The sequence below is a fragment of the Sinohyriopsis cumingii genome, chromosome 4, assembly GCF_028554795.1.
Source record: "Sinohyriopsis cumingii isolate HCF-2022 chromosome 4, ASM2855479v2, whole genome shotgun sequence".
Lineage (NCBI taxonomy): Eukaryota > Metazoa > Mollusca > Bivalvia > Unionida > Unionidae > Sinohyriopsis > Sinohyriopsis cumingii.
Window position 1 is genome coordinate 95,372,110 of NC_142964.1, and position 14,010 is coordinate 95,386,119.

A 14,010-nucleotide genomic window follows, 5' to 3' on the forward strand; every position below is an offset into this window, starting at 1 on the left:
TGAGATAGTTCCTTTGTTACTTCCTGGCTTTTCACCGATACCATCACAGACCTGAGATTGGATAGTATTTTGTTTTAGAGAGAGACAGAAAGTATATGCAGGTTAGAAAGGAAGTATTTGGTGGTTAACGGTAGAGTATAGAAAGGAGGCTTTAGAATTTAGTACGGATGGGATGCTTAGATGGTTATGTGGCTTACCCCTTGTTGTCAATTTTGTGGGAGCTGATTTTCTACCGCCCGGGAGAGTGTATTGGCCTTCCCATATCTCTAACCATTTCCCCTAGTGGGAATGATATACATATCCCCTTCCACAGGATAGATAGGTGGATGCGTTTTTTGTTATTAGTTTTTATGTTTCGGAAAGGGGGAGGGTGCTTTTTCATTTTTCTTGGCGGGTCATTATTTGGGGACATCCAGATCGCTTGACACAAGGTCAGTCTCTTCGACAAGGCGAAATGACTGTCCTTTATGGAGGGGATGAGTTTTGTTTGATTTGTTTGAAACTTACATTCCAGCTGGGGTCCAGTGTTTCGTGGATAGTGCATTGTGGTCAGTTAATGTCCGCTGCTTTAGTACCTAGCAGGAACATTCCAAAGGTGCTGGCTAACAGGGTTTGCCATTTTGAATCAAATTATGATTTTGGTGTCATGTGGGTTCACCATGTTTGGGGCGAGGACATTACTACGGACTTGTCCTTGCAGGTCGTAAAACCTGTGTCCTTTAGGAGTTTTGCATTTATTTATGGACGCTGTAATCACAGTTGATGAAAAATGGGTTCGCTCAGTTTATTTCTGGCTTCTTTATCGACCCTTTAGTTGTCATGTATATTAATGTGGGAGGGTACCCACATATATTTCTACAGTAATATTTTGTCTGGTTTTGGAATTTAAGTCTCTTGGAGACTTCACTTTGATAGGACGATCGATTTGGCAACCATAGCAATATTCTCTGGTCACGAGTGCGATTCTTTCAGCCCAGTAACGAGTATAACAGGAGACATGGTGATATCATGACTGTCTTTTTCTCTTCTTCTCTGACTGCAGTAGTTTCTGTTCAGAATGGGAAATATCATCCTGGCCTATGTCCACGTGTTCCATGCATTGTTTTAATTGTCGTGATTCTCTTCACTCAAACTGTTGATTTCCGGATTATCCTCATATTCTACATACAAGATCAAGTTCACTGCGTTCTTTAAGGCAAATGCAAACTGAAGTTAAATCAAGTTTCCACAAAGCATACTACCCTTGCTACGAAATTTCGTGGGTACTGTTGGTTCCTAATTATCCCATGGCTTCAAACGGAGTAAAATAAGACCGGTCTGGTACACAACGTCTCACCGTTTCGGGTGACCTCTATCTGAAAAGGATTTCGATCAATAGTTAGTTTGAGGGCAGTATTGCTGACGTTGCCAGTGAACACATATTTAGTCAGTTGATCTTGAAAAGACATCATCTTGGATCTTGTACTGGAGTCCAGAGGCAATGGTGACGGTTTAGACTTGCTGTTGTTCTGGCGACACTTCCACACGATAGATCTGATTGGATGACAGAGAAGCTGTGCAGAAGCCCGGTCGAAGAACACTTCTACTCCCTGGCCACACTTTCAGTGATATAACGCTTTTTGCAAATGCTCACAACCCCAACTGGAATCCCCAAACCAGGAAAGAAAAGGAATCTTACTGGATATACCGCCTTAGAACATTGAAACCAAGCAGTTTAAACCAAGAAGACTAGAAAAAGACAACCAAATAAAATTATCTTTTGCTTCCGACATATTTTCTTTTAAATATTTCTCTAAATTTGTTTAATAGCCTATGACTACTATATCAATGAAATATCCGGGATATAATTTGCACTTACATAAATTGACATAAAATAACAGATGTCGTTATGGCTCATCAATTTCTAGGTCAATACAAATATTTTTCCAGTATCAGCATCAAGCTGAAATAAACTAGTCGAAACATAATAAAGTTAAAAGGTTGAATTCCTGTAAAAGCAGCCATGTAAAGTTTCGCAAACATAACCGTTTTTCTGTTTTATTTGTGTTATTTATATTTGATTTAATTATATCTGATTTAATATATATTTATTTCAATTTAATTGTTTGTCAGTTTTAATTTTGTCTAAAATATTTTTCATTACATGCTACTGTAATGTAAATTTATTCTCTAGAGAAAATAGTTTGACCTTGACTGTTTGTTTTATAAACACCAGATGTTGATCTAAATCCTGACCTTGTTTCAAAATTTGTAGCAGCCAGTAAACAAGTTCTATCTTTATTTAAAATGATTTGTTGTTGTCGAGGTTATGATGGGACTTTGTGTTTAAGATGTAAACAATTATTTTTATTTTTTATTTCTTAGAGTAAAATGTTTAGTTTTCGTCAGGGTCACACTGGGTGTATGTGACCTTTAACAAGTACTTAGTTTCTAGAAGCTTCGAGAAAATTATCACGTGACCCCTTATTTACGTTTTAAGATATGATATAACCTCTGTTTTGGAGTTATTCTCAGTAGAAGCTGGGCTGTTCAACTGGAAGCTGTATGTTGTGCTGTTTAGTATTATATCAAATTACTCTTATTCAAAAGGATTAATTCGGGTATTTTTCTGGAAAATACATGTGCTCATGTGAGATTCTTAATCAAAGACAGTTCTGATAAGAATTTTTTTATTATTTCCAAAACCGGAGTGATAATTCTTGTTTCTACAAGGAAATGTAGACCTCAACACTACAGATTGCAGCATACGTCATCGTCTTCCATCTTGGATTCTTCGTCGGGATTCGAACTTGAAATCTGTAGAACATTTTGTTATCAGGACTACTAAAATTTTGTCCTTGGATTATTCTTGGATTATTTTTTATTTGATTCTATAATACAGTAAGTTCGTATTTTTTCATTTTTACAGAATTTGTCCAGGGAAATAAATTATTGTATTTTTCTCAAAGCTTGTTGTTTTCACTCTTTCTTGTGTTACTGTTTATTCGAGCCATAACACGTGATATAAGATTTTTTTTGTCTTGTCTATGTTTTGTATTTGCCTTTGAAAAAAGACTTATTACAGAGTCGAAAGCGCTCAGGGTAGCCAGATACTAGTTTCGCACTGTTCGTTGCATATCTCTCTCTCTCTCTCTCTCTCTCTCTCTCTCTCTCTCTCTCTCTCTCTCTCTCTCTCTATATATATATATATATATATATATATATATATATATATATATATATATATATATATATATATATATATATATCAAAATTTTATGAAAAATTCCCAAAACTATAAATATATTTAGATCCATGTTTTTTAAATTCTGTAGCTGGGGAAATGGGGGCGGGGTGGGGGCATACCTCCCCTTTTCCCCTACTCAGATCTGTTCTCTTTCGACATAACCACAAACACTATCTTCTTTTTTTATGGATTTGACTGCTCTCCTTTTCATTTTGGTCAGTGAGTGAGGCAGTCTGTAATCTTACATAGAGTATTATGCTATTAAAATAAATAATTCAGGTTTGTATTAATTTTTGTAAGACTTAAAATACGATATATTAGGAAGGGATATAGAAAGACACGATAAATCAATTGAAGTATGACACAAACAAGTAATGTGTTCAGTGAAAGCAGAACAAAGTATTTGATTATATAAATTAAACATTACAGAAGCAAGATTTCTTTTGTCTATATTTAAATAATTTGGTTACACCATTTGATTTATGTGCTTCTTATAATCCAGACGACTGTGATACTTTAGAAGAAGAAGAAAAAACAGTCAAATCGGTGCTAGCGATTTCTACCAACAATCTGATAAACAGAAAACTTATGAATATATTTTTATTGCCGTTGTATTGGGTGTTATTTTTTATGATGGCTATAAATTTCTTTCAGAAATTAAAGTGAGCGAAACTAGCAAGTTTCTTAAGTTCTAAAATAATGTTTAAATTTTCACTAAAACAATAGATGAGTACGTTATAAAAAATATGTAACTCCTCACAAGAAAACAAAGAAAAATGAACGGGGGGGAGGGTAAGATCTTAACCCGACACATCAATGTATTACGCACGTGGAAAGCCTGCCGGTAGCTTCTCGTGGGTCGGTGGTTCTTCGCTGGGTTTTCCAGGGTTCTTCCTCCGCCAGTTATACTGGCCGCCATGTATAGCCTATCTTGTGCTGAAAAATGGCGTTAAACCCTACAACAACAACAACAACAACAACGCACACTCCAAATACTTTAAAACATGAGCAACACTTACAAGTTGTAAGATCAAAACGTTAAAATGTTTTAATTCTGCCCGAGAGTTTGTTTCTATCGGCCGATGTAACGGTTAAAGGAGAGGTAAATACTTCAATTGTAAACTATCTTAAAGAAAGTTGATTAAGGACATAACCTTATCTTACAAAATCGATAATATGTCCTAGACTTTTTGGTAACATTTTGGAGACCAGTGGACCAAGATTTTTTAATACAATTCTAAGAACGGGAATTTTTATTAAATTTGTTATATAAACACTGGACCGCTGCCAGTTACAACTTATTAAAATAGTTCTGATTTCAACACTGAAAGTTCGAAAATGGATGAAAATGATTTCAAATGTGGTTGCTAGTCACACGCTAAAATATCAGCTAATAATTTTGGAAAACACGATAAAAAATATTTTCGGTAAAAAGTAGAATCCAAATCGAAAAGTGCTTAAAAAAGTGTTTTAAGGTACATCTTAAAAAAGTGACCAAACAAAGCAACAAGTAATGTAATCTAAAATTAGGCAACTGTTCTTGTACAAAGGTTTAAAGAGAATTTAGTAATATCCCCAAATGGTCAGATTACTACCAACTTTATTTCAACATGAACACATGCAAATTTATGATATTAGAGTCTAGTGTGACACCCATATCTTAATTCCTGTTATTGGAAGGTTCAAAAGTTAAAATAACCAATGTAGAAGAAGAAAAAGACCATGGAGTACTTTTTATGAAGACAAGAAATTATTATAATCATATTATTATAATCATATCACAAATATGCATACAGGAACATGATAGTTGGGACTATTCACAGAGCATTTGATTCATCATCATCATCATCATCATCATCATCATCATAATAATAATCATCATCATCATCATCAATCCCTTAACCCAAGAAGTCGTTGGGGCACCACAGTTGACTTTACAACCAAATCTCTCCATCTTTCCATGTTTTCTACTGCCTTTTGGGAATCTTCAAATCCCATGCCTGTCAACTCCTTAATGTTGTCTTCCAACCTCTTTTTCTGTCTGCCTCTTTTTCTGCGCCCTCACACTGTGCCTTACAAGATTGTTTTTGCCAGTCCAGATGATCTTGAGACATGATCGTTCCACTTCAGTTGACGCTTTTTTTTTTTACAGTGGTCATGAGGTCTTCATAGGATCCGATGACTCGTTGGATCCGGTTGTGGATTTTTTCTTTGGTTACATGATAAATGTATGAGATGCCCAAGATCCTGCGGTACATCTCATTTCGAAGGTTTTAATCCTTCTTTGTAGATCTGATGTGAGCGTCCATGTTTCACAAGCAAACAGAAAGATGGATATGACAATTGAGCGCATCAGCCTTCCTTTGGAACCAAAAACAATGTTGTTATCTTTCCATATTGGTCTCAACATTGTTATTGCTGCTGTTGTCTGAGAAATCCTGCAAAGTAGTTCTGGTTTGGAGCCCTCATCTGTGATACATGATCATTAGTAATTGAAGCATGTGACTCTTTCCAGCTTCTGTCCACTGACCTTTATTTTTTCACTGATGCCGTTGATGTTGTTTGTCATTAGTTTGTTTTTTTCGGCGCTAATCTCCATACCGTATGTTATGGAGGTTGTGTCGAGGCGCTCAACCAAGTCAGCCAGTTCTTTTTCATCAACTGCTAAACCATCAATATTATCTGCGAAGCGAAGGTTGGTGATTGTTCTTCCTCCGATGCTTACAGTGCCCTTGTGGTCATGCAAGGCATCCTCTATGATCCTTTCCAGGAAAATGTTTAAGAGTGTAGGTGACAGTATATATCCCTGTCTGACTCTAACTCTTGTTCGAAACCAATCTCATCTGCTGCCATTGATGAGGACAGCACTGGTGGCTTTGTCTCAACAACCGCACCAGGTTTGACCTGATGTTGTACTTCTTCATAGTTGCCCATAATGCTGCATGACATACCCTATCAAAGGTCTTTTTGAAATCTATAAAGACGTGGCGTAGATTCTACTGATGCTAAAGGTATTTCTCGCAAAGAAGTCTGAGATTGAAGATTTGTTCTGTGGCGCTCCTTCCTGTTTGGAAGCCTTCTTGTTCTTCAGCAATAATTTTCTCTGCTTGAGGCTTTAGTCTGTTGAGAATTATCTTTAGCATGATTTTGCTCGGGTGACTGATCAGACTGATGGTTCTGTAGTTTTGGCATAGCTGTAGGTTTCCTTTCTTGGGGAACACGATGACCAAGGATTGAGTCCATGTGGTGGACCATTCTCCTGTCTGTGATTTCTTGTTGTAGATTGTTGTCAGGACTGTGACTATCTCTTCTCCTTCTGCTTGAATGAGCTCTGCTGGTTTGTTGTCACGAAGAATGGGGTTGTCATCAATGTCTCCTGCCTGAGGGTAATTTAGTACTACTTTATATATATATATATATATATATATATATATATATATATATATATATATATATATATATATATATATATATATATATATATATATATATATATATATATATATATATATATATATATATATATATATATATATATATATATATATATACTTATTCTTGTATACTTGTTGTTGTTATCCATCCTTCGAGTTCGAAGATCACCATGGTATCGCTGACTGGTTTGGTTTCTGTGAGTACGTGAGTGATTTATCAGGTCAATCTGTGCTCTGAACCGTCTGTGGTACACTTGACAGGAGATACCGCTTGTGTTTGGCTGATCAATGGAGGATGTGATTTATTTTTTTAAGATATTTATGCAGCTTACGCTTCTGCACTGCCTCTGCAGTTTTTCTCCGTTCAAAATCTCTAGCTCCAGTATGGATGAGTCTCCACCAGGTGGCGCGATCCTTTGTGAGATATTCCATAGACGCAGGGTAATTTTTGAAGCGTTGCAATGATGACTTGAATGAATATTTGAAGCGTTTCTTCTGATCACACTGAGATTGTTTTTCCTCCACTAGTTCGTCGTGGAAGACCTTCGTTCTGAGATCCTAGTGACGTGCCCTGTGACGTGCCCTGTCCATCTCAACTGTGATTTTATCAGTAGAATGTGATGTTTGGAATGCCTGCTTGTGTGAGAACCTCACTCTTTGGAATCCTGTCCTGCCGAGATAGGTGAACTGTCCACTACCTCAATGGTTGCTCGGCCTTATCTACAATAAGGCTTTTCTGGGTCAGTTTTGTGTATCACCTCTGTTTTCTTGTACTAACTGTGTGACAAAAATTATCACAAGCTGATAAGAAATGGTCCATACTGTGTTGCATGTCAGACTCATATTTGGCATTCAGGGAACAGTCATAAGGAAATAGAAGCTCAAGAACAGTCACTCCTGTGACTTCGTCTTTGCTTGTAGTCTTCTCAGATTGAACAGCTTGCCATCAGTCCGGTATCTGAGATCGATCCCAGTGCCATAGTCACGGAAGACATCAGTAAGCATGGCGGAGAACATCATACTGAAAAACGTTAGGGCCAACACACAACCTTGCTTGACTCCATTGGCTACTGACAATGGTTCAGATTACTCACCGTCATCCACAACAACTGTATGGCTTTATGGAATTGCCGAACCATATCAATGAATTTGTCTGGGCAACCAAATACTGTCACGATCTTCCAAAGGCCTTCATGGCTGACTGTGTTAAAGGCCTTTGTCAGGTCGATGAATGTCGTGTACAAATTCGAGATCTGTTCTTGGCATTTCATCTGGAATTGAAGAGCTGCAAACACCGCGTCTGTTCTCCCTTGCCCTTTCCTGAAGCCACACTGCCTCTCTATCAGGAGCCCTTGAACAAGGCAATTCAGCATAATCCTGGCAAGAATTTTGCCAGCTATTGTTAGCAAGGAGATGCCCCGATGGTAGCCACATGATTTTATGTTGCCTTTCTGCTAGTACAAGTGTACGATGGATACATCCTTGTACTTCTGGGGTTAAGTTCCATGAGTCCACATTGACTGGAAGAGTTCAGTCAGTTTCTGTGTCATATGCAAGCCTCCAGCTTTATTCCCTTCTGCTGGTATAGCATATGTTCCAGGTGCTTTGCCATTTGAGACCAGGTGGATTGCTTCCACAGTTACAGTCAGTTATGGAGGATCATCAAGTGATATATTGAATTCCACTTGGAGCAGTCCATTAATTGCCTCTTCACTGATATATGAATGTTGATTGAAGATATTGTTGAAGTGTTCTTCACGTCTTTAAGTAACTTTTCTTTTCCATTGACCAGCGTGGCACTGTCAGCACTCAGTGTTGGAAATGTTCCTGATGAATGTTGACCGTCGATTTTTTTCAAAGCTTCATAGAAGTTCTTTCATACCATTCCTGTCTGCATAGGACTGAATAAAATCTACCTTATTCCTCAGCCACCTTTTTTGCAGCTCTATGAGTCTGCGTTGGACATTCCTCTCGGTGTTGCGTTCTTAGATGATGAAGTGATATCGTCTAGATAGGCCTTCTGTAGCGAATGTTTCTCATTCACAAGTCTCTGAATGGGAGTTCTTATCATACCAGTCTTGATGTTTACGTGCGATGGAGCCAAGGATTTCGGATAAAGTTGAGTACACAATATACGTTTAGAGCATGCGTCAGCAATTTAGAGCATTAGAACTAAACGGTACGCTAACTATCTGAAAAACGTCTAAAAAAAAAAGATTCATTAATATTAGGCATATGTACTATCAAGACGCTTTGGTCTGCAATCATTTCAGTGCTGAAGAATGAAAAGTGATATGAAAGAGGTGTGCATAATATTACATTAAATAGACCAGGTAGAAAAACATCTGATACGTTCTTCCAGTATGCTTATAGTAGAGGACATTTTTGAAAATATAAAAAGACAAGTGAGAAACACCGCTTTTTATACTAATTAACTTCGAAATATTTGAACGTTGTGTAGGAAAAATCTTCTATGCAAGTCCAGTCTAAAATGCAAGAGATCAAAAGCATGCGCAACCTGTAAGTATTATGAATTACGAGAACAGGTATTGCTTTAAAAAATTACCTATAAAACAATGAGAAACCAGCGAGAAATGACCGAATCTTATGAATGCAACAACTCTTGCAGTTTTGAAACTTAGTACATAGGATGGTCATCATCATCAATATACGTGAATTTGACTAATGCACTCGCAAACGTTTCAGAAGTTACAATTTTTATTTTATTTTTTTCCCCTTGTTTTGTTTTGTATTGGGGGTGCATGGTATTTCTGTGATATGATTGCAGCTGAATCTAATAATACATGACATGACATTATTAATGGATATCAGTGATACCTCGTGCATATTATGCTCATCCATTCCATTGTTTTTTGTTTTTTTTTTGTTTCTGATTGTTTTTGTTTTTTTTCTTTTTCGTTGGGGGAAGGGTCAGTTAAATTGCCATAATGTTCACGCTTCTCAATTATTTTTTTTGTATAAAAAAAACAACGCTAATCTCAGGAAACAAATTTGGACATATACTCTGTATGCTAATGAGTAGGGCGTGGATTAGTCCGAGTTTCCTCTGACCCTTGCCACCCCATTTTTGATATTTGGACATTTATGTTGGGGTGTAGGGTGAGAGTCCATTCCCTATCGAAAAGATGGAATTCGCCAACATCATTTTGTGTCGGCATGGGGTAGCAGCTTACTAGCCGGCCCAACAAACTTGAACGACCTTTCATCGAGATATACTTGCATGAAATCGATAGGAATATGATTTATTTTCTCAAAAATTGTGAGCATAGCATTCGTTATGTCTTTAATCCGCTGACAGACGAGACGAAAGTACATCGTTGCTGAAATTTGACCTGGATCTGTCAATTTGCATTCCTTTCACATTTTATATATTTGGTAATTCATTCATTGCACTTAAAGAAGCTGGTATTGTCTAGCGTGGGAAAATTTGTTTTCCCTATTTCAATAACTGCTAATGATAGTTAATTTTAGACTAATTGAGGCTGATTTTTAAAGCACATGGGAACAGTAATTTTGGTTAGCTGTTTGATTGGATCATGTACATTTTCTACAAGTCCAATATCCAAATAAATTTCAGCCACAATACATGAAAGTAACATAGAGGTATGCCAACATTCTCTCCATTGTGCATGTTTCAAATGTAAACAACCCACCTTACACCTATCATTCTGTCAGAAGTTCATATTATCTATAGAAGGCCCTCATGATGTCCTAGACTAAAAAGGAAAAAAAATGTGAAAAGGTAGGGCTAGAATAAAAGTAGTCCCAAAATTTCGAACTCACGCAGACGTTCCCGCAGACTGAAAAAAAAAAATCCGGAAAGTTTTAAACATGGAGTCGAGACCAAAGGTAATACTGAAATTTATAACTAATATCGAATCTATCGAATATTAAAAAGAAATTCACACAAAATGAAAAAGCTGTAAAGAGAACTAATACAAATTGTTAAAAGAAATTAGCTTTAAAAGAGAAAAAATGTACACATTTATTAAAAGAATAAAGAATTATACTGATTTAGCAAGGAATTTAGAAATGTAAAACAAAAGTTTAAAATTTAAAGTTTTCAAATATTAAATATCGTGTATTACATTTTTTTTTAAATTTCATGCTTTTTTGGGTGACCAAGTGACCAATACCTCATGCTTACTAATGAAATCTCAGCGGAAGCGTGGATGTCAGGGTGAAAGTCCGTCTTAGAAAAAAACTCAAAGGTCGACAGAGAGAATGTGTATATCCACAACATATTGTTTTGCTCTATAAAACGCGCCCGCATATTTTCATAAATTAACTTTTTTTTAAATCAGACTCGCTAACTGACGCATCACCTATGAAGAGGGAGGACTAGGGTACGTTCCTTCTTCGTTTACAAATGCTAAAGCAACCCCAATAAAAATTAGTGTATTTACAAGATTTACAACATTGTGGAGTCAGACCAGACTTCCAATTATCTTATATGTTTATGTGCCAAATAAAAAAGGTAACCACAATGTTCACAAACCCTCTTTTAGTTTTTATTTTAACATCGTTTTGAGAGTACTCACAGTCAAAAAAAGTCATCCAGTGTTTTAATTAAAATCTAAGACAAAGTTTATGAAGAAAATGCAAACAATATTTTACACAGATCTTTTAATCTCATAATACTGAAATGATACAACAATTCTTTCATAAAGTCAATGATGTCTTCCTGAGGAGGTGGTCCATATGAATCAAAATATTCCACACTGTGATTATTGGGAATGTAGACGGGCAACCCAATAGTTTTCTGGACGATGACCGTTGTCTGTGTTGATGACATAGGCTTGAACATCTTTTGGTTTTCGATGTCAAAAGTTAATCTTTAGAAAACATTACAGGATCTCAAGAAGCTGTGTACGAACAGTAAGTCAGAAGGTAATAAAGTTTTCAGGTATCCACTTTTTTGTTTTCTTCACAGGTAATGATAAGTCTTCTGAAATTAAAGTTCATGCCTCTCATAGATACTCTTCCAACTTTTCTTCTTTGTCTTATTCTTATTCTGGATCTAAACATCCCCATCGACCATCTCCATAAGATCTTCGTGTTCCATCATTTCGTTTTTAATAGACTAGGATCACTTCTCTTAAACCATTGAGTTCTAGGTTATTGTCATATTCTGGATTAAAGATAATGCTCATTGTGTTTGCCAGAGCTACTACAAACTGGTGTTATATACAAAGTTGGCTTAATTTTATAGGGTGGAAATGTCCCTCATCTCTGCTTTGTTCTAATGTGAAATGATAGTCTCATATCATCCCGTATAATCGCCATATGAAATACATTAGCTTATGTTAGTACCTAACTGTCCCTATCACGTGGCTTCAAACAGCGTCAAGTAATCTCAAGCAATTTTTATGGGCAAAGTTACGTTCAAAAGACATGGTAAACAACGTTTGGTACAGTGTAGGGTATTGAATGGTAGATGACTGGGTATTGGTCACTACACATGGCATGTTGGATAGTATACTTGGTGTGTTGGATAGTAGACGAAGTAATTTTGGTAACTGCACACAGTGTATTGGATAGCATATGTGGTGTGTTGGTTAGTAGATTATGGGATATTGGTCACTATAAATGGTGTTTTGATGGTCTAGTGTGGTGTTGGATAGTAGGTGACTAGGTTTTGCTCACTACACACGTTAATGGAATTGTAGTCACTATTTACATTCTGACCTTCCTCAACTTTGTCTGTGAAGTAGATCCCGAAAGAAACCTTGGCTGTAATTCACCACCATTGCGAACTATATTCTGAACTACTTTTGTTACTATGGTGGTAGGAGGAGTTAAAGTCACAACTGGAATATCGTCAGCCTTTTCTGTCATAACATATATTGTGCAGTCTGCCAGCGGCGAATCACCAAATCACCCTGATGTGTACAAACACTTCAGAGTTTTTTTTTTTTATCAACTTATTAAATATTAGCAGTAGTATTGAGAAGCCACATTTGGTTCGTGATCTGATGCAGTTGCTACTTGGACATGGTGAGTTTAGTGTACCTATCAAGCAGCTTTGTTATTTATTTATTAAAAATTTAAAATAAAAGTTACAAGCATAATTTATTTTACAGAAATCAGACTTTATAAGAGAAATGCTCAGCCAGTCAATTAGTTTCCAAGGATAAAATGAACACTTACCATAAATGTATTGTTTAATAGCAGTAATAGCTAACAACCTTATTCTTATTCATGTTGAAAAATCCCATCCATTCAATGTGAAAACATCCTCCAATATAGAATTGCCAATAATACAGTTATTGTGTGTCTGCACTGCTCCTATGTAACTATAAGGGTTCACAACTGAACGTTTTCCTTATTAAGAAAACAGTAGAGTGAGAAGATGAAAATTCCTCGTCATGAATCAGTGTTCAAATACACTGGGGTGTACACAGTACGTTGTACATCAGATTTACACAAGTGAAATTAATACAATATTGTTATCATTATTGTTCTCTTTCAGATAATTTTTAATTTAGAGAACAACTGTCTACCTGTGCAAATACACTGGGGTCTGTGAAGGTTTGCAAGTATTTGAAGTATATGGTTCAAATATATTCAGATACTTGCAAAGCCTCCACTGACCTTTTCATAAGTCCATTTTCTTTGGCTGCCATCAATTGTTTCCCATCAGTTTACCAAGATTGATAAAAGTCCTATACAAATACAGTCTCTTGAGTGGTAAAATTAATCTCTATATCAGATGCAAGACCACATCACAAACAGATGCACAGGTTTCATATGCCTATTACAAATCATTCAAAATCATGATGATATTTATAGCCTATTTACCAGGTCCTTAATATTTATGGATCTCACTCATTATCAAAACCATCCATGATCTTTGATGATATAAACTCATATTTTGATCAAAATTTGACCAAAAATATGGCTTCCATTGTGGTAACAAGCATAGCCAATAAGATGCAAGATCAACTTCATGTAACTATTATGTATGGATCTCTAACTCATTTGAGATCCTTTTGATATTATCATATATTTCCAACTTCGATCAAAATCATCTTATTAGTATGTATGGCTCTTTCTGACATAATCAGATTTATCCTGAATGATATAAGCATGTATTCCGATTCTGATCAAAATCTGGATCTGAAATATTATAGCCTCTTGAGTGGTAACAAGGTTAACCAATCATATGCCAGATCATCTCATCAATATACATGTAAATGGATCTTGGTATAACCTATATTCCAAGTGTACTTGAAATCATATCAGAATATGGACAACAAGTGCTGAATGACGAATGATGCAAGATGCATGCTGGGAAGTACTATAAGCTCCTTCAGTCTTGTGGCTGTG